This window comes from Canis lupus, chromosome 33 (genome assembly GCF_011100685.1).
Source record: "Canis lupus familiaris isolate Mischka breed German Shepherd chromosome 33, alternate assembly UU_Cfam_GSD_1.0, whole genome shotgun sequence".
Classification (NCBI taxonomy): Eukaryota; Metazoa; Chordata; class Mammalia; order Carnivora; family Canidae; genus Canis; species Canis lupus.
The window spans coordinates 20878033-20895981 of NC_049254.1; the positions used below are offsets into that span (position 1 = coordinate 20878033).

A 17949-nucleotide genomic window follows, 5' to 3' on the forward strand; every position below is an offset into this window, starting at 1 on the left:
ACCAATCACAAACAGCCGAACAAAATAAACTATAGTCAATCAATAATTTCGCTTTGCTTCCCCTTTCTAAGTTTTTCACAGCTGCATTAGACAGAATGCTTCTACCTACTTCTGGTTTGCCATTGCCCAATTCCAACTGATTTTTGCTCAAATAAATTCTTAAGTTTTTAATATGCCTCAGTTTATCTTTTAACAATCCTAGGAACCATTCCTCACTGCCTCTTTCTTTTGAATCACTGTGGAACTGACTGGTACACATTGCATTTCACAAGCTCCCCTGTCAACTGAGTTCATCTCGTAAAAAGAAATGGCAGAAAATTTGAGGACAGGAGCATGAGAAAAGCCAGCACATTTCTCTCCCCTTGTCCCTTGTCACCATCTTTGGCTATGGATTTATTGCGTCTGGAGATCAATTCCTTGGCTCTGGTAACCCTAATACTTCCCACTGTCTCCGTAGTTGGTGCTAATCTTGGGGTTGCCTGGATGCCTTCTGATTGGCTTCTCACAATTGTATTTCCTGTGTAAAATTTTTTTAATTAAACTTATTTTATTTAAACAGTGTGTAATTTATATTTTCCTGGTTATACCTTCATCACTCAACGATCATTTTTTCAGACTTTCTAGTATTAAAATCTATTTTAATATTTCTGATTAAATCATCATGTCATATTCATATTCATTAATATAACACAAATATAATTAAGGTGGCCAATATATACAATCTAACTATGTCTCTAAACAGTTTGGCTAAATTTTCTCCTAAATTGGTATGACAATGAATCAACATCAGTATGTAATCTACTACAATCACTATCATCTGGACCATGAAAAAGGAGCAAAATAAATGAGCAGAAAGAAGGCTGTAATAGTATACCATCTAGTAGGACCTTTTGGTATAGATGGAAGTCCAAAAATAAATGAATGGATTTCTTTAAAAACTGTTCCAGGAGAAAGATTTTTTAGGAAAAAAAATGGGGACAATTTTTCAGAGAAAGGTCTATCTATAAAGCAATGTTTCTTAAAGTATTGTTCATAGACCAACAATATCAGAATCATTCAGGTTGCTTGTTAACAATAAACTGTTCCTGGTCACTTCCTGGATCTACTGACTGGAATCTTTCAAAGGTGGCTGGAATCCAGAAATCTGTTTAAAAAACATATTTAGTGAAACAAACAAACACCCAAAAAACACATTTGGTGATTTTTTTAATATGCATTAAAATTTTTTTTAAATTTTCTTTCTAGCAGACTGCTTTTTTTTTTTTTTTAAAGATTTTATTTATTTATTCATGAGAGAGAGAGAGAGGCAGAGACACAGGCAGAGGGAGAAGCAGGCTCCATGCAGGGAGCCCGTGCGCATTAAAATTTGAAGGCCACTGCCCTAAAAGGAAAATAGAATACTATTGATGATCAGAAATGACTGAGGAAGTAATTTGATAGTTGGAACAATGCCCCTATTTCAAAAATGCAAAAACTTGTTGTTGTTGTTTTTTTCATAACAAACGTAGAGATAATCGTTGGGTTACTGATCTCAGGACTGCTGGTGATGTTCAGCTGAATTTTGAAATACAGGGATCTTTAACTGAATTGTGTTCTGATTTTAACTAAGACTACAATTAAGGACTCAAAAAGACAAAGTCTGGTCTATAGTTATGGTGGTGCTAGGCTCCATCTTATTACAGCAACTAGCACAGAGTTTGGCTCTAGTTAGTTCTCTAAATATTTGGTTATGGTACTATCTTATCGTCTACTTATTCACAGAACCTAATACAGTGTCTGACTATCAGTATTTGTTGAAATGAATTGAATTAACAGCAATTTCACTAAACCCATTCATTTCATGCCACTTTACCAGTGGGCAGATGAAAACATTGGAGTCCTATCTCAAGTAGATCGTAATTAATAATAGTATTGATTTTACTTCTCCCCAATATACTACCCTAAGCCATCATATTCATTTACAGGGATTTTTATTTCAGCTATTGTTGCCGAGATAAAATTTCAATTTCTGTGAAAATCATCTTGCAAGAAAGGAAAAATTCAGGGGGAAAAAATAGCAGGGATTTTTCCCTCCTAGAAATCTGCTTTCTTCTGTGTAGACAAAATATCAAGCCAGCGCTTGCCTTGGGGAAAACTGGAAAGGGGTGAAGTGGATCTTTCTTTTACAGTCTCACCATCCTCTCCCTTCCTTCTTTCCAGCAGTCTTCTCTGATCACCTTCTTTCCATGTGCTCCTTCATTCAAAAATCACCTCTTTCTGGTATTCCCACATTCTTTGTGGCCATATTCCTGCTGCTAATGCTGATTAACTCCTGAAAGCCTCCCATTGCCTCCCATGGCCAGGATTTTTATAGCCATTTTGTCTTAATCTGTTACTGTCTTCATCTGGGGGCCAAGTGTTCAGCATTTCCTAAAAGGTCTACCAAATTAAGGGGAGATTAGAGGCCATTCAAAATCTCACTTTCCAAATAAAAGAGTTTTTAAATGGTAGTCGCTGATAACATAGCTCCTCTGACCAGCTCTGAAACAAAAGTAACTACCCCTCTGACACACACACTTTTTCTGGGTTCCATCTCCCACCTCCCAATGCTTCTACCTTTGTCCCTGTTTGCCCTTTTTATCCTGGAAAGACCGGAATGGGTTTGGGAAAGATGCAAAAGGACTGCACGAATGCAGACTCTAGGTATGGAATTTATAACTATGTCCTTGTCACTCCTCCTTCCAAACGTCTCACCTTCAAATATTCACATAGAGCCAGCTGCTTCAAGATGCAGACAACATCATTTTTTTTAAACTACAGTGCCAGGCAATCATGGTTTACAAACTAGTATGAAGTATACAAACTCACCTTACTCAGCTAGATTGGATAAGTTACAACTCTACAGACTCAGCGTATTAAGTTAAAGATTGCTTAAAGCTCTGTGCCAACTCTTCAAAGCCTTCCCTATTTAACTTTCTAGGCAGGACAGCAGATTTTTTAACCCAATCATTTGGATTGTTCTCTTTTGCTCTCAATACAGTCTTAATTTCTCTCTTCCACTATTAAGTCATCTGTTTTCCATTATTCTTAATGATAAGAACCTCTGTTTCTTCAGAAGAATACTGGGAAACTGAGTCCAGGGAACCATACTTTAACTCTGTAGATGTTTTCTGGGCATCTACTGAATGCTAGTACAAGACCCAGTCCTCGTTCCCAAGGAGATATAGTCTAGTGGCAGACACATGTCGGCTTTATTACAACATGATGCCGGCTTTATTACAACATGATGCATGTGAGTATTTCTATATACATATAAATAGATATACCTATATGTAGAATAGATACATAATAGATATAGGTAGGTATACCTGCACATATATAATAGATATATAATAGATATACCTACCTACCTACCTACCTATCTGCCTAGAAAGTAACTAATTCTTCCCAGAGAATTACAGGAAAGTGGCATTTAAACAAAGACGTGAAGAATAAATTAAATATCACTAGTCAGAGATAGGGGGGGGAGGTTGCCAAACAATAAGGAACACAGTGAGAAAGAGCACACAGATAGAGACAAAAATCACTTACTCAGGTAAGCAGGAACAGTCTGGTACGGGTGAAGTACAAGGCAAGAATAGAAGCATAAGGAAAGATAGTATTGAAAAGGTAAGAGTATGAAATAAAATATTAAAAAATGCACGGACTTTCTTTTGTAAGCATTTCTGTGAGTCTAAATTCAGGGAGATCAGGAAGTTGTCACTATTCATAATGAGATATAATGGAGATCCTGCCTACAGAACTAGAAGGGATGAAGTATATCTGATGCTCTTATGGGAGGTGGAATCTGCAGACATTGGGAACCAATGTGTCCTATAGGTTAAAGGAGAAAAATGAGAACCTCAACATATCACGTTCCTAGCACAGAGAACTTTATCGCATGACTACTAGAATAAATGAAGGAGGAATGAGTGGATGAATTAATAAATAGAAGGAAGAACAGTGACACAGAGACTTATCGAAAAAAAAATAGGTTGAAGACAAGTCAAAATTTCAAGGAGGCTAGCTGTGAAATGCTGTAGAGCAATCAAGTAAAGTAAGGTCAGAAAGACTTGATTAGATTAAGGAAATGATTATTTAATTGGATTTCCTAAAAAGAAAATTATCCCAGGGAACAGAGGTCAGAATTCAGTATTTTGATGAATTTATGAGAGAGAAGAAATCGTTCCACCAACCATCAACTACATCAGAAAAAGAGTTAAGAAAAAGAGAGAGTATAGATGTTGATTTTGGGTGACAGGGATTATAGTTTTGGAAAGGAGAAGCTTGGCAAATGATAAAGATTTGCATAGGATGTAAACTGAAAAGGTGTGTATAAGAGACCAGGAGTGAGGAATATAGTAATAGAATACTTAGGAACGAGGAGAAAGACACTTTATAATTTTACTGTTGTTTATAGTCTCACTTTTCATATCTCTGTCTGTCTGCCTGTCTGTCTGTGTCTCACACACACAAACACACACACAGGGCTAAATGCATAGCAGGCATTTTCTAACTATCTGTTGAAGAGTTAATAAATGCCGGGCAGGAGAGAGGGCACCGTTTTCTACTGATACTCTGACATTTCTGGAAGCTTCAACCATGATATTGGAGGAAGAGGAATATTCACAATCGTATTTTGGAACTTTAGTAAATATTCTAAAAACTATTTCTGGCAAACTCTAAGAGGTTTTGTTTGTTTGTTTGTTTGGCCACATGCACAAGTTGAGAACAGCGTCATTTGGGTATTGTTCCCCTAAGTATAGAAATGTGGAATGTGCCATCTCCAATTAAGAGTGGGATAGATCATATCAAGCTTCCTAATGACAGTGGATTTTTCAAAGGAAGGTAAATGTGACATTCTCAACTATTGTGCAATTTGAAGACAAAGTCCGGCTTTCTGGACTTGCTTTTCTCCAGATGCGAGACAACTGGCTCATGGCCCCAAACCGAGGTGACACAACCCTAGTGGCTTCAAATGTTATTGGTCTTGAAATTGCCCAGTCTTCTTTAAAATCCTGCCAGAACACTTTATTCGATTCGGTGTCCTTCTGCAACAGTGAATTCAATTCAACAGGTTAAAGCTGCATCTTCTGAAAGGTGTTCATTTGTTTTAAATTTACCACCCACTAATTCCGTGGAGTGACCCTTTGTTCTCCTATGAAACACCAAGGCAAAGCAAGAAAATCAGCAGCTCAGCTCAGGTAAGCCTGATGCTGCAGTGTTTTCCCTTTTCTTGTTCCTCTTCTATTTGTAGGTAAATAAGCATCCAAGCTCCCTTCTGCAAAATTCACTCCTAGCTCCCACCACCTTGTCAAACTCTTCAAGGGAAACATTATTGCCTTAATTGCTTAAACCCAATTTGCATAATATGGAGTTCTGACAGCCACAAAAACAGGGATGCAAAAAGGAGATTAACAAGTGAGGTGCACGCTCAGCCAAGCCTGTGCAGTTTGGAAACGAGAGCAGAGAAGAATTCATCGGATGGGTGGGTTCGCTGTTTCATCTACTCTCTGTCCCTCCCCCCTGCACCTCCTTCTCTCCATCCCACCTTCAGGTTTGTTTGTTTCTCATTTGCATGCATTGGCTCCTGGCCTGTGCCTAGACTGTTAATGGCCATTCCTAGCAGAGCCTCCTTCAGGCCCTGGTAAAGCGCAGGCGGCACCAGCCAGTACAGACTTTAAAACCGCCTTGCCTCTTTACACCAAGCTCATCCAAACATCCAAAACGTTAACACTTTGGGGGAAGGCAGGGACAGTGCCTTCCTCATCTTTGTGCTTTAGTGTCTTTTCATAAAACCAAACTGATCTCTCTTTGGAAGAGTCACGGGCAGTCAACTCCTCTCTGTGTTTCCCATCACGACCCTCCTCTGTGTGGCTGCCAGGCTGTCCCCAGCCCCCAGGGCAGAAATCTGTCTGTGCCATTCTGTTCTTGGATTCCTCCGGTGGCTTCCTGTTGCCTACAGGTTCACAGATCCCTTAAAATGGCCTCTAATCTATGTCCAGTCATCCCACATTACTCTTGTAAAAGGAAAATGTTCCATTTACTAAGGCATTTGCCCGGGAGATACAGAAACTAAATGCTGTTTCATTGCAGCTCCTCTAACCAGTGGAAGCTGTTAAAGTACCATGAATTTTGAGGGACGCCTTTCCCCGGTCCCCAGACCTTTACTGAAGACTCTTTCCTGCCCAATGAGAGGTGGGACTTACTTGAACCAACTGTCTTGACACCAATTGACTCATTCTAACCTATCCAGGATGCTAGCTTTTCATCCTCAATTGGCATCAACCTGAAAAATTCCCACCTTCCACCACTTGGAAACCCCTAGCAGTTCCCCTTCAGTGAACTACTCAATGAATTTCTTTACTGGTATTGCCTGGAAAGATAATAAACTCACCTCCTCCCCTGAGGCCTTTGATTTATTCTCGGAACCCGCAATTCTGTGTTTGCTGTAGCTTCCATCTCTATATTGTGTTTCTTTTCAGCCATGACTACCTGGTCCCACTCATCCACATCCTTTCCTCATTCCTATTGAGGTCAAATACTAGTTCCAGTAACTCTTGCTCCAGAAAGCCTTTCCTACTCCTAAATAAACTCTCCTAGGATGCTGTTACTTCTGTTTTTCCTTTTCCCCTGGAAGTATCCATCTCTTTGCAGGTTAAGAATCCAGGCCCAAATCACTGTATGCAGGTAGCACTAAAGTTACCTTTAAGGAGAAATATAGAAATGTATTCTTTGTTGCTAAAGTATACAAAACGCAATTGATTTGTGTATATTGATTTTGTATCCAACCACTTTCCTTAACTATTTTATAGTTCTAATAGTGTATAGATCCTCTTGTTTTATGTAGACAATCATATTTTCTACAAATAGTAAGAGCTTTATTTCTTGCGTTCTGATCTTTGTGCCTTTTATTCCCTTTCTTATCTTTGCTGCCCTGGCTATGAGGCTTTCAGGTGTGATTTTGTGATATTGAGCATCTTTGTCTCATTACTAATTTTCAAAGCGATATTTAATTTAACCAGTAAGTATTTTGTTATATTTTTTAGATTTCCTTTGTGAGGTAAAAAAGTTCCCTTCCATCCTAATTTACTAAATGTGTTTATTATGAATGCATATAAGATTTTATCAAATGGTTTTTCTCAGTTATTATTTATTTATTTTTTTATTTTTATTTTTTTTTAATTTTTATTTATTCATGATAGGCACACAGTGAGAGAGAGAGAGAGGCAGAGACACAGGCAGAGGGAGAAGCAGGCTCCATGCACCGGGAGTCCTGACGTGGGATTTGATCCCGGATCTCCAGGATCGCGCCCTGGGCCAAAGGCAGGCGCCAAACCGCTGCGCCACCCAGGGATCCCGTCAGTTATTATTTATATGAATATCCTCCTCAAATTCCAATTTGCTTTTAGAAATATGTATATTTTTGCCTTTCCCCCATGTATATAGTTTTTCTATTTTTTTATAGATGCATGATAATTTAAAGCCAAAAAGGCTCAAACTGAAATATCTCTTGCATATACTTTGGTTTCAATGTAAATATGTTCATATGTGTTTGAGGGGGGAGGGGGACCTCTGATTTTGGAGAACTAAGTAGAATTAGGGTAGAGTCCAAAGAAATGCAAACACTAGGAGCACTTGGCTGGCTCAATCTGTTAAGCATCTGCCTTCAGCTCAGGTCACCATCTCTGGTCCTAGGATCATGCTCTTGGGGTCATAGGATGGAGCCTGCATCGGGCTGCTTTTCCCTCTCCCTCTGCCCTTCCCCTCGCTCATGCACATTCTCTCTCTTTCTCTCTCTCTCTCTCCCTCAGATAAACAAACAAAAAAATCTTTTAAAAAAAGGAAAGAATTGCAAACAGTGATCAGTCAGCTAGTATTTAGTCCTTAGTTTAGAGTTTCAAATTGAAGAAACAGATTTTGGATTTTTTTTGGCTGCTCACTTAAGGGGAAACTGTTTAGAAATTAAAAATATGGATCTACCTGGCTTTAGTGTCCCAGGTATTCTTGTGTGATGATGATAAAGATGATTTGGAAACATAAACACATTATATAGGCCAGTAGTAGAGAAAACTTCCAATACTGAATGACTAAATAAAAAGAGACATTTGATCAAAAAGCAATAACCAAGATTGTACTAAAGTAGGCTGACTTTATGCATTGCCGACCTAGAAATATGGGGAAGCCAAAGGTTTTTAGGGTATCTAACATAAATGCTGAGAATCTAAAGAGAGGATAAAGAAGACTGACCCATCCTTCACACCTTAAACACAGTGGTGGGCAGGGATATGCTGACTTTCTGTGGAGATGACTGAGTTCTTATTACACGTCCCAGGAAGAGGCCAAAATACTTCTTGTTTAATGAGGACTCTGCCATCTACTCAGCCTTTATTTTCAGATATACACAAAAAAATGAAGGATGCCCAGGAAAGAGATCACAGCAGGAGATTTTGGTGTTATGGGTTACAGCTTGTGTCAGTACTCTGATTGTGCTTCCTCATATGTAATAGAAGAGAGAAGTCAGGTTACAATTGGATTCTGATTGTGATAAAGGCTATGAAAAGAATGCTAAAGGAAGAAAGCTTTTACCAAATCCAGTGACACAGGATTTTATTTCTTGACACAGTTTGTTGAGCAGTCATGAGGCAATTCACAGTCTGGTACTTCTGAAAAATAATGAACCATGTGTACTGTGACATTAAATAAATGGAAGTTGGAATTGAGAGACTGCTTATGATCAACCAGTTGAAAAAAAGTTCACAAAATGGAGTTCTAGGTGCAAAATGACCCAGTAGTGATGAAAAAGTTACCTTCTGAGCAAATTTTAAAGATGCTAAAGGTGATGGTTTTTCCATTTATGGCAATACCATAATATTTCCCGATAAGCAACAGAATCAAAGCAAAAGCCAATTTTAAACAGCATCGAGATGGAAGTAATTGAGGAACTAATCCATATAGACATTCTTCTGAGATTATTTACTATGCAATCTCACTTTTAGCATTTATCCTATTAAGGCAGAGATTTAATTTAGAGAATTTTGTTTGGAGACAAAATAAAACTTCAAAGAAACTACGGAAGTAAAATGAACTTCAAAGACACCCTTCTGAGTTGACTAGATATAACAAATGTTTATTTAAGCATTGAATGACCCTCTAACTAATGTTTAAAGCTTACAAGAATCATGGAAACAGGTTTTTGAGTTTTAAGTTTATGCAAGTGCTAGTTCCTTGTAGCATTCTTTCCTCTTCATCAGGTGGGTGAGTGCAAGCCCGTGTACATATACTAGTGAGCAGCAGGTTGCAGGGAACCTGACTCATTTGTCTCATTAAGCACCAAGCTGTATTGCACTAGCGTACACTGTGTGAAAATATAAAGACTTTAGGTCTCATTAGTAAGTGAAAAGATCCAGTAATATGAGAATTTTCACAGTATTATGTTGTAATTTGTGTATTTTAAAATCACATTCAAAGATTCATAAACTTCACTATCATTAATTCTCCTTTTGGGTAGAACTGTGGGACATTTATTTTAAAGCCCAAAAACTTTATACTCAAAAGAGACAATGTTAAAATTATTGATAGATCAAGGGCTAGAAATTTTATTTATTTATTTATTTATTTATTTATTTATTTATTTATTTATTATTTTATTTATCTATTCATGACAGACAGAGAGAGAGAGGGAGAGGCAGAGACACAGGCAGAGGGAGAAGCAGGCTCCATGCAGGGAACCAGACGTGGGACTCGGGACTCGATCTCGGGTCTCCAGAACCACACCCCACGCTGAAGGCAGCGCTAAACTGCTGGGCCACCGGGGCTGCCCAGGACTACAAATTTTAAATCTACGAACTCATCTTTGAAATTTCAGTGGAATTTAACAGCAAATTATGATTCAAAATAAAGTTGTTTGCTTTCTGAAAAGCAAAACTAACTGTCATAAAAAGGGAAGAAAGCATATAAAACAACAAACCCCAATGTAACAAATTGCTGAGGGGATGCGCTGGTCAACTGTGAGATGTTACATCCATTCTCCCTTTCATCTATAATCAAGTTTTAGCTGGAGTCTCGTCATTCAAGGAAAACTTTATTCCTCAGTCTTGCTATAGTTGGATGCAACCATTAGACTAAATTCTGGTTAATGCAATGTGAGTGAAGGTGATATGTGCCACTTCCAAGTTTGCACTTTAAATTATTGAACATGCACTGCCTTGGCACCTTCCCAGGAGCCTGCTGCTGCAAGAAGGTGAGAAGGGGGAAAAATGCCTGAGTCAGAGAGATGGAGGCCACTTACTGAAGATGCAAAACCACCCTCATCAAGACTGCTTCCTTTTGAGCTATAACTTGACAGAGAAATGATCTATTGCATTTCTGCTCTGTCTTTTTTGCTTTGTTTTTTTCCTGGTTAATTTGTGAAAGACTTTTAGCCTGACCCCTAACTAATTCACCTGCCAAGCACTCAGAAAGTGGTGTTTAATTAGAGAAGTGTCCTTAAATGGGTTTAGAGGAAGACGATGGGCATGAATTGTCTAGAAGTTGGAGATATATCTCTGTATCTACAAATACAGATATAGATATATACAGTGATCAGGATAATCCATAATAGATGGGTAATTAGCTTGATTAAAGAATGAGTAGTTCAACAAGAAAGTGATTAAATAGCAACCAAGATTTTCTTCAGTAGATGAATGGATAAACTAAGGCACATCTAGACAATGGAATATTAATCAGCATCTGGAAGAAATGAGCTATCAAGCCATGAAAAGACAAAAAGGAACCTTTAAGGAATATTATTAAGTGAAAGAAGCAAGTAAGAAAAGGCTACTACTGTGAGTCCAACTATATGACATTCCGGAAAAGGCAAAACTATGGAGATGGCAAAAAGATTAGTTGTTGCCAGGACTGGCAGGTAAGAATGGACAGACAGAGCACAGAGGATTTTTAAAGCACTGAAAATGCTCTCTATGATACTATAATGATGGATACAAGTCATTACACATTTGTCTAAAAGCATAGAAAGTACACCGCCCGAGAGTGAACCCTAAAGTAAACTAAGGACTTTGGGTGATAATGATGTGTCGGTGTAGATTCGTCAACTGTAACAAATATATCACTCTGATGAGGGATGCTGATAATGAGGGAGGCCATGCATGAGTAGGGGCAGTGGTTATATGGGAAATCTCTGCACCTTCCTCTCAGTCTTGATGTGACTAAAACTGCTCTAAAAAAATAAGGTGTCAAAAAGCTCAAAATGTTCATTTAGATTGAGTGACTTCTATATATAAGTTATGCTTCAAGAAAGCTGTTTAAAACAACAAAAACAAATGAAAAAGAAAAGAAAATGGTGAAGAGCAAGGCTCAAATGATTGAAGAAACATTGTTGACAGCTAAAGAGGTCATGTGGTCGATTTCCCTTCTCTATACATGTGTATTTCCTACAAAATTTCCAATAAGTAGCCATGCAACAGCTTCTTGTACAGGGAAGTCACTACCTCACAAAGGTGCTTATCTCTTTTATGAATATCAAACATTAGAAAATTCTTCTTTAGATCGATCTAAAAGCTACCTCTCCTTAGTTTCTAATCAGTGGCTCAAGTTTTATCCTTAAAAGTGACAAAAATAAATAAATGTAATCCTCTTATATAAAATCCCTTTAAATCTTAGTTTATCAGGTCTCCCTTTATTTCCAAATAAATTTCCTTAGGGGTTTTTAACTTGCCCCTTACCTCCCAGGACTTCTAGGCCCACTGTTGTCTAGATCACTCTGTAGTGCTTTTCTTCAGTTTGTTAATATGCTTTGAATGTGCCCAGAATTGAATGTGCTATCACAGGTATGCTCTGATGAGGACAGAAAAGAAAAGTGTCATCCACTGTCCTTGTTCTGGGCACTGTATAATAGAGAATGAGATCAAAATAATTTTTTTAAGACTTTTTGTTTCTTTTATCTGGTGGCCCTCCTCTATTATCTAAAACCAATTACCCTTACATCTTGTCTGAGACGGTGTGAGCATGAGAGAGTCTAGAAACAGAGAAACGGGGAAAAAAAAAGTTCTGGTAATGATCTAATGCATGAAGTGAAGAGGAAGGGAGAGATACAAGAAACTGTTTAGGGAAAAAAAATAGGCATAGTAATGAATTGGATGTGAATAGTAAAAAAAAAATAAATAAATTTGAAAAAAATAAAAAACTTCACTGAAATAACTCTGAGTTTAAAACAGAAGATTTGGGAAGGAGTGTTGGGGAGGAGGTATTAGGAAAAGATAAGAGATTTTTTCAGTGCTGTTGAGATGTCCACAGCTAGTTTCTGCTTTACTTGATGGGGAAAGGAGAGAAATAAACTACTTTGGAAGGAGATCATGTTCAGATGCAAAGTGGGACAGAGAGAGGAACGTTTGTTTCTCTGTACTGTTCAGAACCATGATGGGAGAAGAACAGATGGTATGGTGGTTCAGATAAGCACTTAAAGTGAGGCTGTTCTTATCCGAAGCTTATTCCAAACACCCAAATTTCTTGAATCTGTGCTATGACATTGGAAATATCACAATCAGGAAGCTTTCAAATGAGATTTCTGGCACTTCCTGAGGCAGTTGTATTCTCCAAAGACTGTTTTAATTAAGACTCAGGAGATTAATTCTCACTGCTGGTGGCTGTTAGGGTATGAGCCCACACCTTCACCAAACAGATAAATTCATGCAGGTAATTGAGCCAAAACATTTTAATATGGAGTCTCAAGGATTTATGGCTGTTTTCGTCACCACGACTATACAGTTCAAGGAATTGTGCTTGAAAAAGCAAGAGCTAACCCTCCACAAAGTGAAGAAACTAAAGAAAGTGTTTATGTTACAGAAGACTGACTGGCAGCATATAATAAAATATATCTGACTTCAAATTCCAGCTCTTCTTTTTTATTTTATTTGATTTTTTTAAAAGATTTTATTTATTCTTTCATGAGAGACACAGAGACAGGCAGAGACACAGGCAGAGGGAGGAGAAGCAGGCTCCATGCAGGAGCCCGATGGGCGACTCGATCCCGGAATTCCAGAGGCAAAGGCAAGGCTCAACCGCTGAGCCACCCAGGCATCCCAAATTCCAGCTCTTCTAACAATGGATGACTTTGGGCAAGTTATTTAATCTCCTGAGCTCTCATTTTATAATTTGTTCATAAAAGCATGCATTCTTGAACTCGTTATTTTCAAATTAATTAAGTGCTTACTACGTTCGGCACAGCTAATAAGACACATCTCTGCTCCAGAGAGTTTACAGTCTAGTAGGAAGAAGCCCAAAGGATCACAGTTTTCTCCTTACTTGTTTCAAAGTGCTTCCATGTGCCAAGTACTGTGCTAAACATTTTACACAGTATTTGCTTATTTATGTGGCACTAAAGCTCTATGAAGACAGTAGCATCTCTGATTACAAATGAGAAAAGTGGGCAGCCCGGGTGGCTCAGCAGTTTAGCGCCGCCTTCAGCCCAGGGCGTGATCCTGGAGCTCCCTGCAGGGAGCCTGCTTCTCCCTCTGCCTGTGTCTCTGCCTCTCTTTTTCTCTCTTCTCTGTGTATTCTCATGAATAAATAAATAAAATCTTTAAAAAAAAAAACAAATGAGAAAAGTGAGGATTAGAAGGTTTAAGTAATATGCTCAGGTTGATACTTGAAATCAGGTATTTCTAATTCCAGTGCTCCTGTTCCCAGCCTCTATACACTACTTATACCTGCCTTGGTGCCAGGTGGGGAATAAGAAGGAACTGGAGGAACTTGAGGGGCTCCCACACTAGGCCATAACCCAGAGAATAATATTTAGTTCGTAGGGTTGAGGAGATGCTTTTATTTCCATAGCGGTTCAGGTGAAAGGAGAGCACATTCTAAAACTGGTTGCATAGAATGTCTAGTCTTGAACTCTTTGAGCATGGGAAGATGCTACTGAGCAACCTAACAATGTGAGAAAGAATAGGGAATGGGGATCATGTGGTCTTGGTACTCAGGAGCGGGAGGCTTGGGAAGGAAAAGAGCAACAGGAGTGGCAATCCTTCCTTTCATGTGTCACCTTCCAAGAGTAGTAGGACCTATAGATACTAGAAAAGGCAGAGGCATAGACTGGATTTAGGAGAAAGAAGTGCAGATTACTGATCTAATGGATCCCGAATAAAACAACAGGGATCAGATGTCAACAGAGTACCTATGGAGTACAGTAGGTCATAGTAGGCTGTACCTGATGAGCTCTGCTTTAGATGGTACAGAAACAGTAAGTTTCTCCTAGTTATTAGGCACAATTTTACTGTTTAACTTGCTGCACTGCACTTCCCTTATCCCATCACCACGCCCTACCCGCCAACAGTCTGCCAAGCAATGTCACAGCACTGAGGTCTTCTCCGTGCCCAACAGTACTTGCCTGGAGTTGGTTGATAGCTTCTGGCTACCAGGAGCTTCTCTCCCAGATGGCTTCGGTCCACCCCCCAACCCCCACTTCTGCTTTCATTTTCAATACCGTGTAATCAGTCCTCTGCTTTTTAACTTTATCCTGAGTGGGCTCAAATTTTTTATTGGTAACAGTTTATGCTGTTGCCCTGGAGCAGTAGTAGCAAAAAAACTACATACATTTTAATAAAGTGTCTTGCCATTTTGCTCTGTCATTTGCATATATACACGTGTGTATATGTGTATAGGTGTATGCATATATGTATATGCAATATATATTATGCATATGACATATACATATATGTGTGTATATGTACATATACACACACACACGTGTACACACATACACACAAAAGATAGTTCTAAAAGTAACAAAGATGGGCAGCCCGGGTGGCTCAGCGGTTTAGTACCGACTTCAGCCCAGGGTGTGATCCTGGAGACCCGGGATCGAGTCCCACGTCGGGCTCCCTGCAGGGACCCTGCTTCTCCCTCTGCCTGTGTCTCTGCCTCTCTCTGTGTGTGTCTCTAATGAGTAAATAAATAAAAAAAATATTTAAAAAAATAATAAAAGTAACAAAGAACCAGAGAAAGAGGGACAATGATATGAGATGCAACAGATACTGGAACAGAAGCTAAATGTGGGGAAATGTATAATAAAGCATAATTTATCAGTGACTGGAAAAGACAGTATTGGGGCTTTGGGACATTTGTGCTGCCAAGCATTAGAGAGGGTGGACAGTTCAAAACACCAATTTCTTATTCATATCAGGTATCAGGATTTGTTGTGTCATGGAGCAACCATTACAGAATCTCAGGCATCATATCTTTAGGAGTTTCAGGATTTGTATTTATCAAACTGGAACTGAAGAATGAGATAAGGGATTTGGGGGCCACTTATCTACAGCTGTAATCAAGTACAATGGATAGGAAAACAATTCTGACACGAGCAAAATAAGCAGCCATTCTGTACTCAAAAGTGTGTTCAATGGGATTCAGGAGGCATGGTCCCAGTCCTGACCCTGAGATGAAGAAAAAGTGAAACAAGCAAAAAAACAAAACAAAACACACACACAAAAAAACTAAAAAACAAACACTAAACATTTTTTTAAAATACTGAATACTGTCTCTTTATGCAAACTGCTTCATTTTACCTTAAAATTGGCCTATATAAAAATGTAATAATTCTATTTGATAAGTAAGAAAATGGAAGCTCAGCAAGATAACTTGGCCAAGTTAACAAATCCAATAAAATAACAGAGGCAGGTTTTGGACCAGGAACCTCAGGATTCTGATGGAGTATGCAGTTCCTTAGACAAGAGCTAGAGGTGAAGGCAGTGATAAATAGGTGACACATCAGAAGCCTCAGGGCACAACATACTGACTTTGTGGCTCTTAACACCCCAGCCTTAAGGCATCAACACCCCTTGGCTGACAGACCAAGAGTCACAGGTGCAAAACAAGCACACTCCAATACAATCTCTAGCCCGTTTGCAACCTATAGCTTTATTAAAATATATTTGCATGGGCAGCCCAGGTGGCTCAGCGGTTTAGCGCTGCCTTCAGCCCAGGGTGTGATCCTGGAGACCCGGGATCGAGTCCCATGTCAGGCTCCCTGCTTGGAGCCTGCTTCTCCCTGTGCCTGTGTCTCTGCCTCCCTCTCTTTCTGTGTCTCTCATGAATAAATAAATAAATAAATAAATAAACTAAAAATAAATAAATAAATAAATAAATAAATAAATAAATAAATAAATAAAATATTTACATTGTGATTTTGACAACCCCCACCGAGATGGTGTGACAGTTCCTGCCAGTACCTTCTGATGCCAAAAACTCCCCCTCCCATACGGTTGGGAGGAGTCTCTCAGATGATTGCAAACAACCTCAGTGGGAGACCACCACAGCAATGACTCATAACCTCTGCAAACATAAAAAGCAAAGACACCCCTAACCCCAGTGCAGTTGCCACCCCTGGGCCCGCCCTCTCCCCGGACCTTGAGACTGCTCTGTGCCTGCTACCTTCCTTCCGACTGTCTCTATTTGAGAGCAGACCCTCATGTAAACCTTTCATGGGGAATCCAAGAACAGAAAACCGAGAGCTCCATTCACACAAAGCAGACTCTCCCACAGGGAAATCCTAGCCCTCTCTGCTCTCCCACCTTACCTCCTCGGGAGGTCACTCAGCCATTCCACCTATTTAAGCCTCCACGGGTTTACCTATAAAATGAGATCATTCATCTAGACCGGTGCTTTCCAAATGTGTGTGTGTACCTGTGTGTGGAGGCAGAAGCATCATCATCACAAAACAGGACAGATCTTTGCTTTATGTAACAGATGCTGATAGAATTATGCTGATTAAGCTGCCAATAAAGGTCCTGGCGTCTCACCCCTTATCCTCACTGTGACCCTGAAGAAATGCTAAGGGCCACTTGTTACTTTGCAGAAAACAGTCTGAAGACCTCTATGTAACACTGGGTAGACAAGTATGTGTTTGTGTTTATGTGTCTGTATGGGGGTGGGTGGTAAACACAGTGAACGATGCCTTTTTTTATTGCTCTTCCTCAAACGACAATTTGCTTCACCATTTCACAGGGTGGGAACTCATTTAAACAATTATTAAGCATCTATTATGAGGGGTGTCTGAGGAGCCAGTATCACCTCACTGGGCTCACCTCCATCACTTGGAATTAGAGACTGCTCCTCTTTCTGGAAGAAAGATCCATAAAGATGGGGTTGCACAAACTCACTGATCTGGGTTCTAGTCCCAGCTCCAACACTAAGTGGAATTTTGGAATCCTTGTCACTCTTGTCATTTATAAAATAAAGGTGATCCTTGAGACCCCTTCCAGCTCTGACATTCTATGATGTTATGCCTATTTGATGAGTTAAAAAAAATAGATACTTTTCTATTTCCATAGCGCTGCATCCTATGGACAGACAGTTGCCTGCCATGGATGAAGTTATTTTTTAATAATTACTTGATTGGCGTTGGTTTTAAAATTTTAAAGTAGCTCCTTTGAAGAATAAACACATTTCTATATCTAGCTATTTGAATAAATGTGAGGGAGGAAAAGGCTTAAGCTCATAGTTTTCCATTCTAATTTTATTGGTTGGACTTCAGGTCTGAGTGTGAAGCCTCTGCAATGAGAGCTGTATTTGAGACTTCTGTGCTGGGACTAGCATGCATTGGGGTATGTGTCAAGGAGGAAAAGAAAAGCCACTGTGCATCATTTAATAGAAGCCAGGGGTGGACTCTGTGGGGGAATTTAACATCTTCCTTATTTCCGTTCCTCTTTCTTTTTTCTCACCTTTCATCCTCTCACCCATTTTTTAATAGACTTCTATAGATAAAAACCCTCTTTTCAAAATACATAAACTGCATAATGGGTAGCACAGTTTTCTTTAGTGTAATAGACTCAATGCAATGCACACAAACTAAAGGAACTATTAGCCTAGATTTATTTTTATTTTTACTTCTTTATTTATTGAGAGAGAGGGAGAATGCATGCACATGGGGGGAAGAGG

General features: G+C 39.1%; 1 protein-coding gene across 5 annotated transcripts in view; it reads right to left on the bottom strand.

Annotated features, from left to right (window-relative positions):
* The window catches only part of LSAMP (limbic system associated membrane protein), a 646473-nt gene that overhangs the window by 399478 nt on the left and 229046 nt on the right, over positions 1-17949 (bottom strand). The gene's annotated exons all lie outside the window — the stretch shown is intronic.